Source organism: Lissotriton helveticus, chromosome 6 (genome assembly GCF_964261635.1).
Source record: "Lissotriton helveticus chromosome 6, aLisHel1.1, whole genome shotgun sequence".
Taxonomy (NCBI): Eukaryota; Metazoa; Chordata; class Amphibia; order Caudata; family Salamandridae; genus Lissotriton; species Lissotriton helveticus.
In genome coordinates, this window is record NC_136067.1 from 650,643,065 (window position 1) to 650,665,688 (window position 22,624).

The window sequence follows — 22,624 nt, forward strand, 5'->3', positions numbered from 1 at the left end:
AAGATATGGTAGAGGTGTAATCGATGCGAAAGATACTGTCGCACAAGAAGCTGGAGACTTCTTTAAGGGTTTCCTACCCTTTTGGGTCCTATGGCTAATAGTAGGAATATTCGTCAGCTTACGAGAGTGGTTGAGGCCACTATAAATGAGACTGCAGATGCCCTTAGCAATATTACAGCTGAGCTTCAAGCGGATCACCTTATGACATTACAGAACCATTTTGTTTTCGATATTATACTTGCAGATAGAGGTGGGGTATGCAAATTGATTAGATCTAGTTGCTGCGTTTTCATACCAGATAATGCCCCGACAGTGTACCAAGCCATCTCTAGACTACATAAGATCTCTGAGTCTATTCATGTGGACGAAGGAGACTGGTCGTTGATGGGATGGTTATGGGAATTGTTGTCCAAATGGGGATGGAAGATTCTGATGTTCCTTGGTATGGCGTTAGCTATCCTTTTCTCGTGTTTTTTATGCATCCAGTGTGGTCCCGCCATTTGTAGTCTTTGTGCTACGATCTGTGTGAGAAGACCAGTCCCGAGAGAAGTGAAGGATAATAAGATGATGTTACAGCAACACCTTGATGACCTGATGAGAATAGATATAGACCTAGATTCAGATTGACATGAGTTTAGGCTATTGCCTACGTAATGGCAAAAGAAGGGTCTGAGGTTCTGTGATTTTGCGTGCTTTTAAAGTGCACGACTTTCTTTTCTAAACATGGTTTTTTTCCATGCGTCGTGACTGCCATCTGGTGTTGCCTTTTACGTAGGCCTCAGAAGTTAGTCTGCGTGCAAAGCAGTATGACCTTTTGTGGGTCATGTGTACATTAACTAAGGTTTCCTTTGTGCGCTGGAGTTAATTTCAGAAGCTGGCTTTTCACCTGGAATTGACCCTGCCAAGCCAATTTCCCTGCAAGATCGTTATCCACTTTTCCAATCACCATTCAAGACATTTGTTAACTTTTAAGTTTCTTTACGTTTCTGTTATCTTGCACATTATCTGAAACTACTTTTCTTTACTGTTTCTTCATTTCATGGGTTAGGCTTTCAATTAAGGGTTTGTCCGGGCCTTCCAGATTATTATTTAGATATGCCTAAATATTAACTTGTGGGTTGGGACACTGTAAAATGAGCTTTACTATATGATGCTGTGTGATGTCATGTATTTTCAATTGGTTGAATTTTGGTGCAGGGGCGTGCATTTTAAATGTACCTTTTTGTGTATAAATAGGGATGTCTCGCCTTAGTAAAATTGAGCAGTTTCTTGAGTTGTACACCGTGTTGTGTTACTGGGATTTCTGCTACTAGCTGCAGCTAATAAATTTGATCTCTGACGCCACCTAGAAGTATTCCGTGTCTCTGTATACCAAGGCAAGGGAACCCAGAGGACTTTGGGTGTGTCCCTGGCGCCGCTGGGTACTTGAAATCCCAGTTCTTCACAGTACCTCAGATCACAGAATCTACTTCAATTCTTAACTGGCCTATCCTGCTGCAATTCCTGCTGCACTGTACCACTCTGACCTGCCCTATTCTCTTGCCTAAACAATCCAGCTTGCCTCTGCTAGGTTGTGTATTGCATGTCTGGTTTGTGGCAGGGGCTGGGGTGGCTCCAGGAGGCAGGGTGAGTCAGCAGTAGGCTGAATAGACCTATCTGCATTCGGAGTGGTGGGAGGAGTAGCATCTGGGCCTGAATAGAGCTGTGCCTGCCTTCCACAATGCTGGCTCCACCTCCCGTGATGCGTCTGATGACCCTGGCCCACAATGACAAAGGAAGAAGTTGTGCACTGGCAGAATGCACCCAGAAGTGGTTTGGACTAGGTACAGACACTCTCTGCCTTCAGAGACAAAGGATTAGTGTGTATAAAAAGGGGGACACAGACCCCAGAACTTTGGATCACTTCTGGACGTCAAGACGGACCTTTTGCCAAGGAGAAGAACCAGACAATCTGCCTAGTTGGACTGCCATTATGCCAGTGTGTTGCGTTGTGGGGTTGGCTTGCAGTGGTTTCTTTATTGCCAAGGAAAGGAGAAAGAATCTTCAAGGGCTTGAACTATGCTTGCCTCCTGCTGAAGTCTTGGGGATACATGACTTCACCACCAGCTCCCCCCTGAATTTCCTTGTTGGGAATTCTGTCTGCAGAAGCCTGCGTGTTGTTGGGAGCTGGAAACGCGACTCAACGAGAAGAAGCACGTCTCATCCGCAGCTGTTGCCGTCGCATCATCAGAGAAGTGTGTCGCCACCGCAAGGGTCACCGTCGCATCACCGGAGAAGCGTGTCTCCGTCGCAGCTGTGTGTCGTCACATCACCGGAGAAGAGCGTCGCTACCACAAGGGTCGCCGTCGCATCACCGGAGAAGAATGTCATAGGGCCTGTTGTGGCTCCAAAGTTATAGAGTCGCGAACCGTTTGTTTATCTTGCGTGACGCATCCAAAGGTACTTTGTGAGAAACGTGTCGTCATTTACCATCTAAAGTGAACTAAGCTATTTCTACCATCTTAAAGTCATTTTCTTAATACTGTGTTGTGGATTTTTGTCATTTGGGTCTTGTGTTTAGTCTATATAAAGAATACTTCTTTTTATAAAACTTGTGTTGTGTCCATCTGTAGTGTTTTCACTGTATTACTGTATGTGATCATAAATGCTTTACAAGCTGCCTCTGAGATAAGCCTTCCTGCTCGTGCAAAGTTACCACAGGGTTGAGAAGGGGTTATTTAGGAGTGTAGTCCCCTTCCTCTGACTAGAAGCAAGGGTCCCTATTTGGACAAAGGTGCAAGCCATTGCCAACTAGAGATCCCCAGTTCTAACTAAGGTCAATGAGTGATAGGACTACAATACTTAATATATGAGACTAGAAAGATGAAATGCTGACCTAGGTATGGAGGAACCCATAAGCAAAACAAAAATATATCCGTACTCCTATACACAGGGAAAAACAAAAAAACTAATTTCCCTTCGTAAGAGGAGGTATGGGACAAAAGGAAAAAATAACTAGGGGTCTAATATCATGCAAATAACTTTGATAAAGATTTGGACTAACTTTCTAATGCCAATGTCTCTTTTTTATAGCAACTAGAATACAAAAGAATCACCTGGATGGTTCAAAGAAACACAAGACTATCAGATAAGTACGGTTCCTATATTCTGCAATTAAGTTTCGTAATACAAAACCAAAAACAAAAATACTATGATACTTTAAACCCTTGGGGCATCCCTTGAGCGTCGATGGAGGAGGTCGCCTGAGCGCTCGGCTCCGCGATCGAGCCTCCAATAATCCTGAAAATCAACATTACCGACCCCTAACCCACTGAAGATTGTGTGGGAGGGTGTCCTCGGTCGGCGGGCCAGTGGCGGACTGTCCCTGCGGAGCTGGCGGCAGACTAATTAAGCTGAACACAGACCGGCTGCCCTGCACGGAGCTGCGGTTAAGATGGTGGCCGGGCAGGAAAGCTGACCCCCGAGCGAGCGGAGACCTTGCGGGACCTGGGTCCTGAATAAGACCCCCCTGACCGCCGACGAGAAGGGAAGTGGCTGCTCGAACCACGACCAGCGATCGGAGAGACCTGCGCGGCGGCTCCTGTGTACACCATCCATGCGGATCAGGTTGACGGCTTCACGTCCGTCTACAGGCTAGTGAAGGAGTTGTTCCATGGAGGGTGCTTGCGGCTCCGATCTACGGCCCAGCAGGCTCAGCGAGAGTGAAGCGTCCCCTGGACTGAGACCGAGCTGCACCGTCCCGCATTGCTGGCCACTGCGGGTCATAAACATTCCGCCACTCCGCGCAATGCATAAAATGGCGGCCACGGGACTGGCTTGGCCTCCGCCGACCCCAGAGCAGTGAAGGAGCGCCGACGGCCTGCAGGTCGGCAACACCTAGCCTCAACCCCGCAGAGAAACCAAGTGTCGGGCGTGGTCCCCGGGGAGGCTGCACTGTCAGAGCAACTCACGCTGGGCGAGTCCGCTCCTCCGATCTACGCTGCTGAACACAAGCCAACCGTAAGAGGGGGGGATAGACGGCCGGCACATACCGCACTTGTGGGAATCGGAAGAGAAGGAGGCGCCATAACGGGAGACCCTCGGGTGGACTCAGGCAAGAGGGATACCCGGTTGTTACTGGGAGGGCACAACGCTTCCCCCCCCTCGGTAATCACGGATCGCAGGGGTGGCGGCTGGAACCCTCAGAGCGAAGAAGGTGAACGCCACATTTATGCCCAGAAGGGGAACGCGAGGTGCAACCACGGAGGGAACTTTCGTGTGAATTGTGATGAGCGTGGGCGCGTGACTGGGATAAGACACAGCCGCAAGTTGGACGGTAACGGTGGCGCCCACTGGTCGACAAGGTACAGATGGGGATTCGCGGTTCACCCACGCGATAGCTGCTCCGAGGATCACCAAGATCTGTTGCCTTGGGCTGGTGGATCGTGCCTGCTGGAGACGCTGCTGGGAGCATCACCCCTCACACTTCCCTGAACCTGAAGTTCCCAACCCTACTGCACAAACGCCTCCTTATAACCAGTTCTTACCGTGCTGCGAGTGGTGGCCCTTGAACCCTGCAGGCTAGTGGAGAAGTCTAGAGGTTCCCGGGCGACAGTGCCTGAGGTCGATTATTGCGTAGGACCCCCAGTTTGGATACATTACAGCCAAGCAACCACTGGGGAGGCTACCCAACCGACCCGGTCATGAGAAAACCCAAAGGAACCAAAGGTGGCACCCCGCCCTTAGGGGATACTGAGTCAACGGACACTGGGGAGCAGCTGGGCCCTGGACAGCTGCAGGATCCCCAATTTCAGCTTCACCTAGACAAAATCTTGGCGGCGCTGACGGATACACGATCGGCGCTCCAGCACGATATCGCGCAGGTGACCACAAGCCTGGGGCTGCTTCGAGCGGACCACGGCAAATTGGCCGATAGAGTTAAGTTGGTGGAAGATGTGGTCCACACGTTGGAACCGGCACAAAAAGACATTCGGGCAACCATGACTACTATGTTGGACCGCCTGGACAAGCTGGAGAGAAGAGCGGAGGAGGTAGAAGGGCGCAATCGCCGCAATAACATCCGAATATTGGGTCTGCCGGAGAAAGTGGAAGGGAGGGACATGGTGCAATACCTCGAGGACTGGCTCAGGCAAACGGTGACACCGGAGGGATTATCCACCTTCTACACGCTAGAGAGAGCTCACAGAGTTCCGGCCAGGCCTCCTCAGCAGGGAATTACGGTCTGAAGGCTTACAATATTCCCTGCTCTTCCCGGTCCGGCTCCGAGTCATTGTTGACGACACCACTAAGTTCTTCGACACTCCAGAGGATGCCTGCACCTGGCTGGAGTTATACAAGTCCGGCAAAGACGTACTTGCACATCGACCAGGTAATGACCCCGATGGCTTGCCACAACGGAAATCGAGACGCATTCGGAACAGACAAAGAGGGCGGGGGAAGCCCCCTCAATCCGTAACCACAGCAGAGCGGCAAGAGGTTCTGGACTTGGTATTGGTTATATCAGGTACACAAGGCACGCATTCGCAGGAGGAAGAGGAATCCGAGAAAGGCGATGGACACTCTGACACCGAACGTTCTGAAACAGACAGTATGCCGCTACCAGTGGTCACTCCGGCCACGGCGGAAGAGATGATGGATGAAGGCTAAATGACAACTGGTGAGCTGTATGGGATCCAGACTTGGCCGGCAGGGGAAGTTTGGCTGAGGTTGGTAGGGAAGGGAACCTGACTGCGGTTGGGGAGGGAGATTGTCGATGGAGCACTACACTATACGAGGCTCGATCGCTCGACGACAAGTCTGGGGTCCGGGCGGCTGCCCGTTGGCAACCAGCCCCCCCACTGAGCCCTTAAGACATACCCACAGCGACTCCTGTGGGGTTAATTCCATGGTTTTCAAAGGGATTGTTTGGACGGATGCTAGATGGCGATCACTAGGTCCTGTTCTGGGGGGGGTGAGGGGGGACTGTTTTGTTTTAGTTTTGGGAGTTGGGCGGGGGGACTCATCCTTGAGGGAAGCACTTTCCCATACGCTGGGAACTCGGATTGCAAAGATGGTGGAGTGTGTGAAGCGCTGAGGGACAATGGGTGATCTGACTAATATAAGATGCATCACCTGGAATGTGCGAGGTCTCCACAGCATGACAAGACGCCATAAAATTCATGCCTATTTGGTGCGTAGAGGAGTGCAGGTAGCGTTGCTGCAAGAGACACACCTAACACGAGCAGAGGGAATAGCGCTGCAGCGTAGGTGGAGAGGGCAAGTTTTTTATACAACCTATTCAGCATATGCAAGAGGTACACTGGTTTGGATCAGGGCCGGAGTTCCATTTCAGGTGACCCAACAGGTTATTGACCCAGAGGGCAGGTTCGTGGCGGTGAGGGGCAGATTGGGAGGTAAAGTTATAACTATTTGCAGTGTTTACGCACCCAACGTTGAGCAGGTGGCTTTTCTGGCGAAGCTATCTGGATCTCTAGCACACTTACTGACAGGACCACTGTTAATGGGGGGAGACTTTAACTCGATATTAGATACCTCATTAGATAGATCTCACCCACCGCTAAGGGACTCCCTGATACATCGTACAACTAAAGGTAGATTGGAATGGCAGGAGAGGTGGGGCTTGACGGACATATGGCGTGCACAGCACCCGCACAACCAAGATTATTCTTATTTTTCAGGGATGCACGAGCTCCATGTACGGCTTGACGCGATACTTTGCTCCTCAGACCTGGTAGTGGTGGTGCGTACTGAATATTTGACACGCACGGTGTCGGATCATAACCCTTTGCTATTGACCTTGCGATGGCTCCCCAATGTATCATGTGTTCCCACCTGGAAACTGCGTCCTGAATTGCTCGAGGATCCTGTGTTTAAGGGGGCACTAGAGGAGAGAATTACACAATACTTTGATGATAATGCAGGCACGACCGAGGCGAGGGCTACGGAATGGGATGCCTTCAAGGTAGTTTTGAGGGGGTTCTGCATAGGAGCACAGGTAGGAGTGCGTAGCGTTCTCCTGGATGATCTGGATAGAGCAGGCAGGGCGCTTCGGGAAGCGGAACTTTCAAGGCCCGGTCACCAGGAGCTCCAAGACACGGTCACTACGGCCAAGGAACTTGTGGCGGTGGAAACGGAGCGCTTGCGCAGCTACAACAATAAGGCATACACAGCCAGGACGCACGCAGAGGGTGATCGGGCTGGGACCTTGTTGGCCTGGCTTGCTAACCCCACCAAAAGAAGTACCCCTATAGTATTGATGTGCACTTCTGATGGGAGGGAGGTCTACACCCAGACTGAGGTTCTGCAGTGCTTTGAGAGCAATTACGCATCCTTATATAGAAGTGGGTTGGAGGTAGGGGCCCCGGCCGTGGAAGCCTTCCTGGAAAGACTCTGCTTTCCGGAGTTGGACCGGGACCAGGCCGAGACGATGGGCAGAGATATAACAATGGTGGAAATTCGGGGCGCCGTTAAAAGCATGGCGCGGAACAAAACCCCAGGGTTAGATGGCAAATCGATAGAATTTTATAGCAAGCACGTTGACCTCCTGGCGCCAAGATTGCTAGAGGTCTACAGCGAGGCGAAGCGGTTGGGACGGCTGCCACCTTCCATGCGGGAAGCACTAATCATACCCCTACTGAAGCCAGGAAGAGAGGGCGAGGATACGGCCTCTTATGGACCGCTCTCGATGCTCACCACCGACTATAAAATACTGAGCAGTATTTTAGCATCTCGCCTATTAAGCCACATGACCGCACTAGTGCATGTAGACCAGGCCGGATTTATCCCGACGCGAAATACGACCTCAAACGTACGTCGACTGATCCGACTGCTGGAGGGGAGCCACCCTGAGGCCCGTCATCCGGTGGTATTATCAGTAGACATCGAGAAGGCGTTTGACAGCCTCGAGTGGGAATACCTCTACGCAGTACTGCGGTGTTTCGGCGTAGGCGAAGAATACCTGAAGTGGACCTCAGTGCTATACATATCGGCAGTAGCTAGGGTAAAAAGGGGCGGAATAACATCACAGCAATACCCGGTCGAGAGAGGTACGAGGCAGGGGTGCTCGTTGTCACCGCTACTGTTCGCTCTAGCGATAGAACATTCGGCAATATCGATCAGATCGGGCGTCCACTATGCCGGGTTGAGCGACAGAACAGGACGCCACCATATTTCGCTATATGCGGACGACCTTCTGCTTTTCCTTGAGGACACCGATGGAGCATTGGAAGGCGCCGACAGCTTGCTTCAGCGGTTTGGTAGTGTCTCGGGCCTCAGGGTAGACTGGGACAAGACATGTTTATTTCCAGTACGCCACGGCGAACCACGACCGACTACAGCCAGACCAGTGCGCTGGGAGCCCGCCTGCTTAAAATATCTAGGCGTGCACATATACCACTCACCGGCCGACGTACTGGAAGGGAATATAGGGCGAGGAGTGAGATCACTGAAGAGTAGCATGGCCTTTTGGGCCACGCTCCCACTATCCATAGCAGGTCGAGTGGCACTACTAAAAATGGTGGCACTACCACGGTTTCTATACTACTTTAGGACACTACCTGTGTGGATTCCAGCTGCCACCATCCGACTCTTGAGATCTATGATAGTGTCCTTCCTTTGGGGGACGGGTCGGCGAAGAGTGGCTCTGAAGACACTGTTAAGACCCAAATCAGAGGGAGGGATGGCGGTCCTGATAGGGAACTATATTATTTGGCAGCGCAACTGCAGATTTACACTCAAGAGGTGGCTCGGGAATTTAGAGGCCCGGAACGAACCAGAGACCAAGGCATCCCTCGTCATGTTCTTTCCTTCATAGCACTACAGCAAAAACTAGTACCACGCGCTTTATCTCTCGAGGGAAACACGATACGGCAATGCTGGAACCGCACTCAGCGCAAGGCGGGGGTGATACATCCATACGCCCCTGAGATACCACTGGGAATGCTGACAGCGCTCCCGCACGGAGGCGACTGGTCGAGACTGCAGATGTGGGAAGAGGCGGGAATACAGATGGTGGGAGACTTATATGAGGATGGGGCCTTGATGTCCTACCCGACGCTACTAGAACGGTACGACTTACCTAGGGGGGACTTCTTGCTCCACGCCGCGTTAACACAAGCGATACAGATACACTGGAAAGAAGGCCTGACCGAGCCGAAAACGACAATGGCGTGCCAATATGCCATGAGTTCTGCTGGAACTTACAAGGCAGTCACCTGTCTTTACTCCAGAATGGTTAATGAAGATTTACCTCCTCTAACGACATTGAAAGGGAAATGGGAAATGGAGGTAGGAAGACCCATACATGAAACAACTTGGGCGCAGATTGTGCGGCGGGCCCAGAAGAGCACGCGCAACGCCAAATTTCAACTGGTGCACTTTTTTGTCCTCCACTGCGCATACCTTACGCCGGGAAGGATCCAAAGGTACTTCAATGCAGACGGGGCGGCTTGCCCCAGATGCGCACTAGTTGGGGCAGAGCTGGGCCATATGCTGTGGACATGTCCGGCGCTGGAGCTATATTGGAAGGAGGTAGGAGACACCCTGAATGCGATCACGGAATGAAGTTAGGTATTCGACATAGCAGTAGGCGTGCTGCACTGGTTGCTCCATACCCCTAAAAATAAGATTACCAGTAAATTCATAGACATGGGACTAGTAATAGCCAAGCGCGAAATTACACGACACTGGAAGGCAGCGATAGGACCGAATAGCATGAGATGGAGGAACGAGTTCCTCAAATGGGCTAATGGAGAGAGTTTGATCAGATTCCAAACTGCGCAGCGACAGCATACTGAAAAGGCATTAGAATCGGCTCGAGCATGGGACGCTCTGACACAGGCATTGCGCGACTATGATATGCAGGATGACCAGGCAGAACAGCACTCAGAAGGCGGGGCTACCCCATAATACACCAGGGACACCGCATCACATACCATACTTTCCAGCGACTCCTGCTCACTCACATTGGTAGAGATGTTACCATCTGCAATTCGAGGATGAGGACCCGGGGAGGGGGGTGGGATAAGGGATAATCTGTTAGCCACTTGGATAAGGCACACCGAGATTAGTACACGAGGAGATCCATAGAGTAGGCGAAGGGAGATTAGACAAGGGATACCGAGTCAAGATTGTACTGACGCCTTGCTATTGCCTCTTGGGGATATGACTGTTTATACATTGAGGACTGGGTGGAAGGGGGGAAAAGAAAAGCAGATGCCAGAACTTCCTGCTGCACAGTTCTATGCTTCCAGCAACTTTCCAGTTAACGCCGCCCGGCCTCTGGGATGTGGGCTTACTGGCTGTGTAATGTTTTATTTAACGAGTTATGCAGTGCTACTGTCACCAGCAGGATTGCCGAAAAGAATGGTTCAGTATTACGCAAATCTGCAATAAAAATATTTTCAAAAAAAATAATATTTTAAATGCTTTTTTCTATGCCTCACAAAACAGGATGCCAAGGGTTAACACTACTGCAGCCTTCTAGCAACAATGTATCACAACCTGAGAAGAGCAACAAACAACTAGCCCTGGAAGAACACCCGAGGACCTTGGAAGAGGAGAGCCCTTCAGGGACCAAACAGCAAACAAACAACCAACGTGGGAACCGGAGATCGAGGACTGAAGCAGGTAAGGAAAGCAAGGAAATGCTGTGAGCGGTGGGAGGCGAGTCGAGATTCGAACTGTAACGCGAAACGCGTTACCAGTGTGGATCTCGACCTTACATATCCCTAAGCATCCCCTCCCCCCTGACAGGGACCGGCAGGTGGGGTTCTCCGATCCATGTGCAAGCGCGGGTGCCGTTAAAGGTAACACGCCATGGAGCCTGACAGTACAACCCTCCCAAGACCCCACCCCCAACAGGCTTGGTTTTGTGAGGGTATCGGCGATGGAACAAATGAACCAAATGAGGAGCATGCACATTAGAAGCTGGTTCCCACAACCGTTCATCAGACCAGGAGCCCTTCCAGTGAATCAGGTATTGCAACCGCCGACGCACTCTACGGGAGTCCACAATGTATGCTACCTCATACTCAGGACCATCATCAAGCAAAACAGGGGGAGGCTGTATAGGAACAACAGTACCAGGGGTGACAGGTTTCACTGAAGTTACATGAAAAATAGGATGCAACCGCAAGGAGGCAGGCAAGTCAAGCTTCAGAGCAACAGGGTTCACTACTTGGGTAACAACATAAGGACCAATAAAGTGAGGCTTGAATTTGGTCATGCCCTTCAGCTGGATGTTTCAAGTGGACAACCATACCCTGTCTCCCGTAGCATAAACAGGCGATTGTCGACGATGCCAGTCTGCTCCCATATTATACTTGTTTTTAGCCTCATCTAAAGATTTCGTAGCAGACGCATGTATATTCTGGAGGAGAGATAACATTTCTTGAGCAGCTGGAGAAGTAGAAGGTGTGAAGGGTGAGACTAGACCACAACGAGGGTGAAACCCATAGGTAAAAAAAAAGGGGAAACCCAAATAGATACATGTTCACTGTTGTTATATGCAAACTCTGCAGTCCATAAGACCGAGTCCCAATCCTTCTCTCCCTGTAGGAGGTGACACCGCAAATATTGCTCCAAACACTGGTTGACCCTTTCCGTCTGACCATCGGTCTGAGGATGTTGAGCCGTAGAGAGACGTACATCTATCCCCATCATGCTATTCAACCTTTTCCAGAAACAGGACACAAATTGAGGGCCCCTCTCTCAGACAATGACGGAGGGTAAGCCATGAAGACGCACTATCTGTTGGAGAAACATACAAGCTAGTTCTTTGGAAGTAGGTAGTTTCTTTAGGGGTTTAAAGTGAGACATCTTAGATAGCATATCAACAACGACAAATATGACAGTGTGCCCTAGTTTAGTAGAAGGCAGTTCCACAATAAAATCCATAGAAATGGAGTGCCATAGTGCAGGGGGTGTAGGTAGAGGAGTTAAGAGACCGACTGGTACTTTGAGCGCAGATATAGCACTCTACTACATACAAACAGGCATCTTGATTCATGGATGGCCACCTAAAATACCTATTGAGCAGGGAAAGGGTTTTCTTGTATCCAGGGTGGCCTGCTAAAGCTTGCGTATGACACCAACCCAGTTCTTGTGCCTGAAGTGACTGAGTAGGGAGAACAAACAAAGACCAAGTTGTTCTTCCTGACCCCATTGTGCTTAGTTTCAATGTTTCTTAGTTCATCTGATTTATGTGCAATGGCCACCTCTTTCATAAAAGAAACTTCCGAGAAGGTACCCCCTAATACACGATCAGGATTCAAGATGAATGGTAGTTCTTGTACACTTAGCCCGTCAGGAAGGTCATAGCCAAAACGGGATAGGGCATCTACCTTACCGTGTTTGGTGCCAGCCTGGAACTGGATGACATAATCGAAATCGCTAAAGAAATGAATCTCAACTGTCTCATAGATAAGGCCTTGGCGGACTTCAAGAACTGCAGATTTCTGTGATCGGTGACAATGGTTACTGTGTGCAGAGCCCCAAGCAGATACTTACGCCATTCTTCGAAGGCTCATTTTATGGCCAATAACTCCCTAGCCCCTACTGAGTAGTTTACTTCAGCAGGAGTCAGCTTATGGGAATAGTACGCTATGGGATTTAGATATCCTGTCTGTCTGACTCTTTGAGACAGCACTCCCCCTATAGCCACTTGGGATGTGTCTGTTTCCAATAGACATGGCTGCGAAGTGTCAGGATGCACCAGAACAGGGGCGGTAACAAAGGCTTCTTTTAAACAGGAAAATCCTTTTCAGCATCAGGTGTCCAACTGAACAGCATCCCTTTCTTCAGGAGTCAAGTGATGGGAGTTGTGAGTGCAGCAAATCCTTGTATGAATGACCTATAAAAATTGGAGAAGCCCAGAAAGCTGTGCACTTCCTTTATGGAACAAGGAGAGGGCCGCTTAGTGATGGCAGTAACCTTTTGGGGATCCATAGTCACCCCTTGTGCTGATAAAACAAAGCCTAAGAAGATGACCTCAGGGACATGAAACTCACATCAGTCTAGTTTAATGTATAGGTGGTTATCTCTGAGACGGGTTAGAATGCTTTTGACATGTCAGACATGTTCCTCCACAGAGGAGGAGTAGATCAGGATGTCAAATTGATGTACGCAATAGTGTCTAAGTCCAAGGTCTCTCTGAATACGTCATCGATAAAATATTGAAAGGCTGCGGGGTGTTACAAAGTCCAAAAGGCATCACTCAATACTCATACAGCACTAATTTGGTTCGAAAGGCCGTCTTCCATTCATCTCCTGCTCTTACTCGAACCAAGTGATACTCACCTCTCAAATAGAACTTAGTGAATATATAGGCTGTTTTAACCTAGTCGAGCAGTGTTTGTATCAGAGGCAAGGGATATTGGTTTTTAATAGTTATGCCATTAAGGGCTTTATAGTTGATGCAACATCTAAGACCCCCTTCCGGTTTTGGTATAAAGAAAATAGGGGAGGACACGGCAGAACACGAAGGGCAAATGAAACCTTTTTGCAGCATGTCGTCCAAGTACACCCTCAAATAGATGTTCTCTTTTTCACTCAGGGCATATATCCAACTACACAGGATTTTGGCACTGGGCACCATGTCTATACGACAGTTATACGACCGATGAAGTGGCAGGGTGGATGCTTTCTCTTGGTCGAACATGTCTTGGAATACGTCATAACAGTTCGGTAACACAGGTATCCTACAATCTGTACTGCTAGCCACCTATTGCACTGTTATGGGAGGCTCCAGACAATGGTTCTTACAGTGTTCTGAAGCAAACTCTATGGTATGGTTTTCCCAGTTGATGTTGGGGTTATGTTTCATCAAAAAAGGGAGACCAATTATGGCTTGGAACTGTGGTGAGGAGATGATATCAAAATGATGTTGATTTACAAGTAACAAATGTAACTGTGTGGTGGTGTGTGTTATAGGCCCTGACTTCATATGACTACCGTCAATGGTTTTCACAATGTCCACAGTACCTTTTGATTCTGCAGAGATACACATGTTCTCTACCCAGGCTGAATCTATAATGTTCCCTGTGGCACCAGAATCAAGCATAAGTTGAATGTCAATGCTTTGATCACCCCAACTGAGTTGAGCAGAGAGGAAAAAGTGTTGAGAGGATACGATGTGGGCCCTAACCGTACCAGGTGGGAGACCGGTAAACCTGTCCCACCTGAGCGATTTATCTCCACCATGCTCAGGTTAATCAGTTTCCCTACTCCATACGTTTCAGGGGTTTAACTCGGCAGTCCCTCAAGAAGTGCCCTGATTTGCCACAGTAAAGATACAAATTGTTGGCTCGTTGGCTCTGCCTCTCGTCTTGACTCAGGGGCCCTTTAATGCTGCCTATTTGCATGGGTTCTGCATCCTCAATGGGTTTCTCCATTTCTGGTTTCCTTTCTCTAACAGCAAGAAACTTGGAGTCAGTGCGTCCTTTCTCCCTTTTTCTCTTATGTAGGCAGTGATCTAACGGTACGACCAAGTCAATTAATGCATCACAGGATTCGGGAGGGTCAACCATCTGTGCTAACATGTCTTTCAATGAATCTCTCAACCCCTTGTAAAAGAGAGCACTACATCTGGCTTCCGTCCAACCAGCTTCGGCCCCCAACCTGTTAAAACATGAAACATAAGAGATAAAATAAGATCCTTAGATCCTTGTGTAAGGATTAACAACTCTGTATCCACAGACTGCATAAAAGAATGTCTGTCGAATAGACGCCTTAACTCTTTAAAAGCTTGGTAATTGTAGAACAGGAGATCGTTTCTGTCCACTAAGGGAATAGACCAAGTGGTGGCCCTCCCACCCATGTATGACAAAACAAATGCCACCTTGGATTGATCTGTGGGAAAGCAGGAAGCCTTGCACATAAAGTGCTGCTGGCACTGATTGATAAAAGTGGCAAACTTAGGTGGATCACGCATAAACCGTTCTGGGGGTGCTAAAGGGATAGACGAAGGTGTTGTGATGTGATACACTGGAGGAGTAGTGCTTGAAGATGGAGGAGAGGAGGTACACATGGAAGCATAGGGGCCTGTAGGATCATCAGAGGGGTGCCCATTACGAGAGGTTTGCTGTAGGGAATCAACTCTAAGAGACAGGGCCAGGGTTTGCTTCTGTAGGCTCCCTATCATACTTGCCACATCTGCTAACGTTATCGGATGTTCCTCCATGACGCCTGGGCAGCAAGATAAACGTGGGCTTTGCGTTCTGTGAGAGCTCACCTGAGTTTACTGCAGGGACAGCATGGACGAACATGAGGCTAGCCCCCAACTTCCCTCACCCACCTCCTTCGCCCAACTAAAGCAAAGCAATAGAGGGAAGGTGGGGAAAACAAGGGAAACAAAACAAGAGAAGGAAGAAGGGGTAGATGTCCACTCGATCTTCTGAGAGAGTCTTCTATAATCCTACAGGAGAAAGCACAAGGTGAGTACTAAGTATAAACACAAGCAAGCTAGTCATATACCCCACCTATTCCTGGGGGATACTTTGGATAGACGAATCCAACTTGTACAAAGAAACAGCTCCCAGGGATGACAGAACACCCCACTACCTAGAAAGACAGACAAAGGTCTAAAAGTGATAGGACAGGGGGCGTGACTAAGCCAGCGAGCATGGCGGCCGTGTAGAGCTTCAGCTCCGGCCAGCCTAGAAGAATCCTGCGACATATATCCTGCCCTGGGCATCGGAAGTGGGTCCCTGCCATAGCAGCTGGTTGCGGACACGCCGGGCTACGCTCGGTAGCGGTTTCTGCCCTGTGGGGGCCTGGGTGACGGCGCTGCTGCCCGGCAACGAGACGGGTCACGAGAAGGTCCGGCGAGGCCTAGGCAGCCGGGGCCTCGATTTTGGGGCTGCCAGATCAGGACATTCCTGCGGGCGCCGGGGAAGACTGGAGTGGGGCGCCCGCTCTGCCTGAGTGGAGATCTCTTGCGAGGGAGATCGTGGAGGGGCCCCGGTGCAGGCTTACTACCTGTTTGCGCTCACCATGGAGCCTCTTGCGGCGTGGGTGCGCATAGATGCCCAGCTTAAAGGATTCCAGTGGTCGGCGGGCCGCGCGGATCGAATTGCACCCTACGCGGATGACGTGTTATTTTTTTCTCACTGATCTTGACCGCTCTGGGCCACGGCTGCTGCGCATATTGCAGATTTTTGGCGAAGCGTCCGGCTTATTCATGAATATGAGCAAATTCACGCTGTGGACGCTGGGAGGCCCGCAGGCGGTGGGGGACTGGGCATCCGGCCTACAGCTGGCCGCGGAAGGGGTGAAGTACCTAAGTGTTTTCTTGACAGAAGACGCGGCCCTATCCCGAGAACGTAAGCTTACTCCTGTGTGGGACCGTACGCGTGAGGACTTGAAAGTATGGTCCAAGATGCCTCTGTCTATTATGGGACGGTCTACCATCTTTAAAATGGTAGCACTCCCGCGCCTACTATATCAACTGCAGAACCATCCACATGCGGTTCCGCCTCGATGGTTTCAACGACTTAACTCGGCGCTGAGTGGCTTCCTGTGGGAGGGGGGCGTGGCGCGAGTGGCCCTGCGCACGTGCTTCCTATCCACGTATATAGGGGGGCTGGCCACGTCGGATGTGCTGTTATATTATCAGGCCTCACACCTGATGATACTTAACGAGTGGTGGTACACCGATAGAAGCGATCCAGCCTACGCGGTCGAAAGGGCCCTAATGGGAACCGCGTCCTTACATACACTCTTATACTCGACGCCGCTGAGACGGTCTCTTCCCCCTGCCACCCAGGTGGTTTTTCAGGTGTGGAGGCAGGCCCTGCGCCGTATGGGCTGGTGGAACAGGCTCACCCAGGAAACCCCGTTGTGGAGCAATGGTAGGCTGCCTCAGATGTGCACGTTGGTGGGTTTCCGGGGATGGGATGCGATTGGCATCTCTACCTTGGGGGATGTTATGTCAGGCTGTGTCCTCAAGACATTTGAGACTCTGCGGAAGGAATTTGACATGCCCCAGACACAGTTTTACGGGTATCTTCAGTTTCGCCACGCATTACTGCCGTATGTGGCGGGTCTGGAGCAACTCCCTGAGTTTAGCCCGCTTGAAGCCAAATTATTTATAGGTGAGTTACCAGACAAAAAGCTGCCCCGCATTTACCAGACGCTTGTGCGACATTGCTCTCCGGATCTGCAGCGCCTTAGGACTTCATGGGAACAGGATGTGGGCGATTTGGAGGAGGAAGACTGGGTGGAGGCCTTAGAGGGTCCTCGGGGGGGGCGGCGATCTCCACGCGCCTGCGACTCATCCAGTTCCGATACCTGCACCGCACCTACTACACCCGACAGCGACTGTGGAGAGCGGGCATGGTGAGGTCCCCTGATTGTTAGCGCTGCGGGATGGGGGTGGGTACTCTGATACATACAGTGTGGGAATGTGGGGCGCTGCAGAGATTTTGGAACGGGGTTCTTAGATGCCTGGAGGAGGTTCTGTCCTGGGAGATCCCTCAAAACCCTAAATTAGTACTGCTTCATGTGATGGCCGGGGTGGGGGGTAATAGGCACAAGCGGCACCTACTGTTACTGGGATTAACGCTGGCAAAACGAGACATTGCGAGAGCATGGAAGGCGCCCCGGGCTCCACCGCTGGCGGCCTGGAAGAACGGGCTGGACTTTTGTATGGGGCTTGAACTACCAGTCTATGTGGCTAGGGGCTGCCCTTGGAAACACTTTAAGATCTGGAAGCGATGGGCGGACTACAGGGGTCTGGAGTTGGACCCTCCACCGGAGGAGGCGGCCCTTCCAACTCTGTGAAAGATTGAACTTTACGACATCACGTACTGTAGACTGTGTGTACATAGCGTATACTGTTTATCACCTATAGGTGCTGAACCAAGCAGGCGGCAGTGCTGGGGGGGGGGAGGGGTTTGTTGATGGGGGGGTTCTGTTGTGTACTTTCTTTATTCTCTTATCATTTACTGTAAATCACTGAGGTAGCTATTAGGACGATGATGATGGCGATTGACTCTGGGTTACAGAGCTTTGCATACATATGTATCTTCAGTCAATAAAATTTGTTTAAAAAAAAAAAAGTGATAGGACAGCAATAGTTAGCATATGAAACCAGAAAGATGGAATACTAACCTAGGTTAGAATCACCATAGTTTTGGAGGACCCCATAGGCAAAACAAAAATATATCTGTACTCCTATACACAGGGGAAAACCCAAAAACTAATTTCCCTTCGTAAGAGGAGGTACCGAGCAAAAGGAATAAAATAAATAGGGGTCTAATATCATGCAAATAACTTTGATAAAGATTTAGACTAACTTTCTAATGCCAGTATCTCTTTTTGATAGCAACTGGAATACAAAAGAATCGCCCGGATGGCTCAAAGAAACACAAGACAATCAGATAAGTACTGCTCCTATATTCTGCAATAAAGTTTCGTAATACAAACCCAAAAACAAAGATACTGTGACACTTTAAATCCCTTTGCTTGTATATATGCCTCACAAAACAGGATGCCAAGGGTTAACACTACCGCAGCCTTCTAGCAACAATGTATCGCAATCTGAGAAGAGCAGCAAACAACTAGCCCCGGAAGAACACCTGAGGACCTAGGAAGCGAAAGAGCCCTTCAGGGACCAAACAGCAAACAAGCTACCAACTTGGGAACCGGTGATCCAGGACTGAAGCAGATAAGGAGAGTAAGGAAATGCAGCGAGCGGTGGGAGACCAGGCGAGATCCAAACTGGAACGCGAAGCACGTTACCAGCGTGGATCTTTCCCTTACACAGCCCTAAGCGCCGCTCCCCCCCCATGCTGACAGGGAACCACAGGCGGGGCTCTCTGCTCCGTGTGCAAGCGCAGGTGCCGTTAAAGGCAACGCGTGCCACGGAGCCTGACACAAACAGGTCCAGTCTTCCTACTCAGGCAGCAAGGCAGTCCTTCAAGTGTTGTAAGGATCATATCGGCCAGCACAGTGACCCCTTTTTCATTTCAGTTTGAAGATAAGTGTTATTTAACATGTAACGAGTGTTGAATTGCTATTTTATCAAATGCATGTTTCTGGCATGTGCTTTTTTCTGTAAATGTACGATGAATATGTCTGATAAGCAAGATCAATAAAAAACACATTCAGTGGTAATTTGGGGCCATATGTAGTTAACTTGGAAATACCGATTCCTCAATACCGAATCTTACCGAATCAGTATTTAGAAATCGGTATTTCCGATGTACGTAAAAAATCTGTAAATGTTACAGATTCGGTAAAAGTCGTAAAAATGTTACCGAGTTGTACATTTAAAAAAAAACAGCAATTGAGGAATCAGCCAATCCTGTGCAGCCACCACCCCTCCCAACCAGGAAGTGGCCACACCCAGGCACGTGCACTCAATCAGAACCTTCTGGAGAGGCTGGGAGCTCAGAGGAGAGCAACAGAGAGTCCACTGGGTAAACTTTTCCAGCAAAACGTGCACAATGGCCAGCCAGGACACAGAAAGAGAAGGAGGAGAAAGGAAGAGGAAACTGAAAATCTGCCAAAATGAACTGCAGGTCCTTGTGGAGGAGGTAGTAAAACAGCATACCAAGCTGTTTGGGAAGCAGTACCTGCAAGTGGCTGAATCGGAAAAAAGAAAATCTGGCTGGGAATCCAGGCACAGGTAAATGCCATGGGAGTGACCCCCCGGGACATTGAAGTGCTCAAGAAACGGTGGTATGACATCAGGAGCATCACCAAAAAGAAGATAGCGGATCTAAAAAAACAAGCCAGACAGGCAGGAGGAGGGAGGAACAGGGCACCTGCCCTGACTGAATTTGAGCACCTTGTGGAGTCCACGATAGAGCCAGAAAGTGTCTATGGAATCGGGGATGCAGACAGCTCTGCCAGAGCTGCTACCAAACAAGGTAAAGGCAACGCGTGCCACGGAGCCTGACACAAACAGGTCCAGTCTTCCTACTCAGGCAGCAAGGCAGTCCTTCAAGTGTTGTAAGGATCATATCGGCCAGCACAGTGACCCCTTTTTCGTTTCAGTTTGAAGATAAGGGTTATTTAACATGTAACAAGTGTTGAATTGCTATTTCATCAAATGCATGTTTCTGGCATGTGCTTTTTTCTGTAAATGTACGATGAATATGTCTGATAAGCAAGATCAATAAAAAACACATTCAGTGGTAATTTGGGGTCATATGTAGGTAACTTGGAAATACCGATTCCTCAATACCGAATCTTACCAAATCAGTATTTAGAAATCGGTATTTCCGATGTACGTAAAAAATCTGTAAATGTTACAGATTCGGTAAAAGTCGTAAAAATGTTACCGAGTTGTACATTTAAAAAAAAAAACAGCAATTGAGGAATCAGCCAATCCTGTGCAGCCACCACCCCTCCCAACCAGGAAGTGGCCACACCCAGGCAGGTGCACTCAATCAGAACCTTCTGGAGAGGCTGGGAGCTCAGAGGAGAGCAACAGAGAGTCCACTGGGTAAACTTTTCCAGAAAAACGTGCACAATGGCCAGCCAGGACACAGAAAGAGAAGGAGGAGAAAGGAAGAGGAAACTGAAATTCTGCCAAAATGAACTGCAGGTCCTTGTGGAGGAGGTAGTAAAACAGCATACCAAGCTGTTTGGGAAGCAGTCCCTGCAAGTGGCTGAAACGGAAAAAAGAAAAATCTGGCTGGGAATCCAGGCACAGGTAAATGCCATGGGAGTGACCCCCCGGGACATTGAAGTGCTCAAGAAACGGTGGTATGACATCAGGAGCATCACCAAAAAGAAGATAGCGGATCTAAAAAAACAAGCCAGACAGACAGGAGGAGGGAGGAACAGGGCACCTGCCCTGACTGAATTTGAGCAGCTTGTGGAGTCCACGATAGAGCCAGAAAGTGTCTATGGAATCGGGGATGCAGACAGCTCTGCCAGAGCTGCTACCAAACAAGGTAAGAAGCATGCACAGCATTATGCACCCCCCATTTCCCTATCCCAAATCCCCAATTAGGCTGTGTGAATCCCACTCCAGTACAGGTCTTTGTTAAGACCAGCAATGCATTATGGGAGATTTAGTCAGTGAAACCCGTATCATGACAGTAATCGCACTGAACAACAAGGCATGTGACACACATCAGCGATAAGCAGGCAGACGACAATGAGATAGGGTGGCAGAAATGAATATTTAATATTGCAATTCAGGGCTGCAGGACCACTGAGCTAATGTACAATTTCTGTCCACAGGCGAGATATCGCACAGGACTGCTCAGGACAAGGAAGAAAGGGCACCCCGGAAGGACAGAACAGAGAAGGCCAGTACAAGTGCAGGGCACACCACACCACCACAACCAGCCTCACCACCACAGCCAGCCTCGCCACCACAGCCAGCCTCGCCACCACTGCCAGCGTCACCACCACTGCCAGCATCACCACTACTGCTAGCCTCACCAGCAGCAACACCACCTGCAGTGGTTAAACCCAGGAGGCATGCTGTTGCCACACTCCAGGAGATGGAGTCATCCTCAGAAGACACGAAGGGGGGAAACATCAACTGTGCCACTGGATGGCAGTAATACTGGTTTGCTGTCCACCACTGAGGGAGCATACACAGGTGCCAGACGCCGCCGCAGGGCTCAGGAAAGCAGTCCACCCCTACAGGGTGAGGGTCATGGTGTCGTCGCAGGGCTGGAGGCAAACATGGTGAAGGTGCAGCGCCTACAAGGCAAGGCATTTCAGTCGGTACAGTGACAAATGAAGCTCCTCGATAACAACATGGTGAACATTGAGAAGGGCATTAGCTCAATAGCTGAGGGCATGAAGGAGATGGCTTCGGGCATGCGGGACATGTCCCAGTCAGTGATGCTGTTGTGCAGCAAAATGGATGAGGACAGGGTAGCACGGCGCAGGCAGAGGCAGAAAATGGAACACCATACGAGGGCAGTGAACCACCTAGCAACTGTCACTTCTCTGCTCTGCAGGCGCTCCGTGGCCATGCAGGAGGGGCTGGCGCACTGCAGCACTGATGTCTCTAGGGGGCTGGTAAAGGTAACCATTGCACTTGAGGTGCTGCTGATGAATCAGTCTGCCACTACTGGTGCTGTGGAAGTTGGGGACAGCGAGGACACATCGGAGCAGCATTACCCCCCTGCAACAGACACCCGGAGGAAAAGCAGACAGCCTGGGGCTGGCACTGGTTCCACAGCCAGTGACGACAGTCAGCTGATGGCATCCAACACTGTTGTGCGTGGCCGCAGATGCTGATGCAGCCCACATTTTCAGAACTGAATTGGGTGAAGTAACCCATGACTTCCTTCTATGGATGTCACAAATTAGATGTTGTGGCATAGTGCCCAGATATTAAAACTACATCATTACATACAACAACTGGCTGTGTCTCCTTACTTACTTAAAAATAGTTGCGTGTGATCTCTGTCCGTCTTTGTCTCCCATCTGATGCTGGCGCCACTCCTGCTGTGTTGAGCTCTGGCTGTGCAAATTCATCATCATTGTCCTCAAAATCAATTAATTCAACTTCTGTACCTTTCTTTGTGGCAAGGTTGTGCAGCATAGCACAAGTTGCAATGATTTTGCAGCAGATGATGGGTGTGTACTGACGGGCGCCTCCGCTTTTGTGGAGGCAGCGGAATCTGCTTTTCAATAGTCCAAAGGTGCG

General features: G+C 49.9%; 1 long non-coding RNA gene across 1 annotated transcript in view; it reads left to right on the plus strand.

Moving 5' to 3' along the window:
- The window catches only part of LOC144762834 (uncharacterized), a 78,275-nt gene extending 55,857 nt beyond the window's left edge, over positions 1 to 22,418 (plus strand). Inside the window, exons 3-6 of the long non-coding RNA XR_013596148.1 lie at positions 3,073 to 3,131; positions 10,450 to 10,626; positions 18,323 to 18,673; positions 21,196 to 22,418. This is a non-coding gene — a long non-coding RNA (uncharacterized LOC144762834). The remainder of the gene's footprint in view (positions 1 to 3,072; positions 3,132 to 10,449; positions 10,627 to 18,322; positions 18,674 to 21,195) is intronic.
- Positions 22,419 to 22,624: the final 206 nt, after the last annotated feature.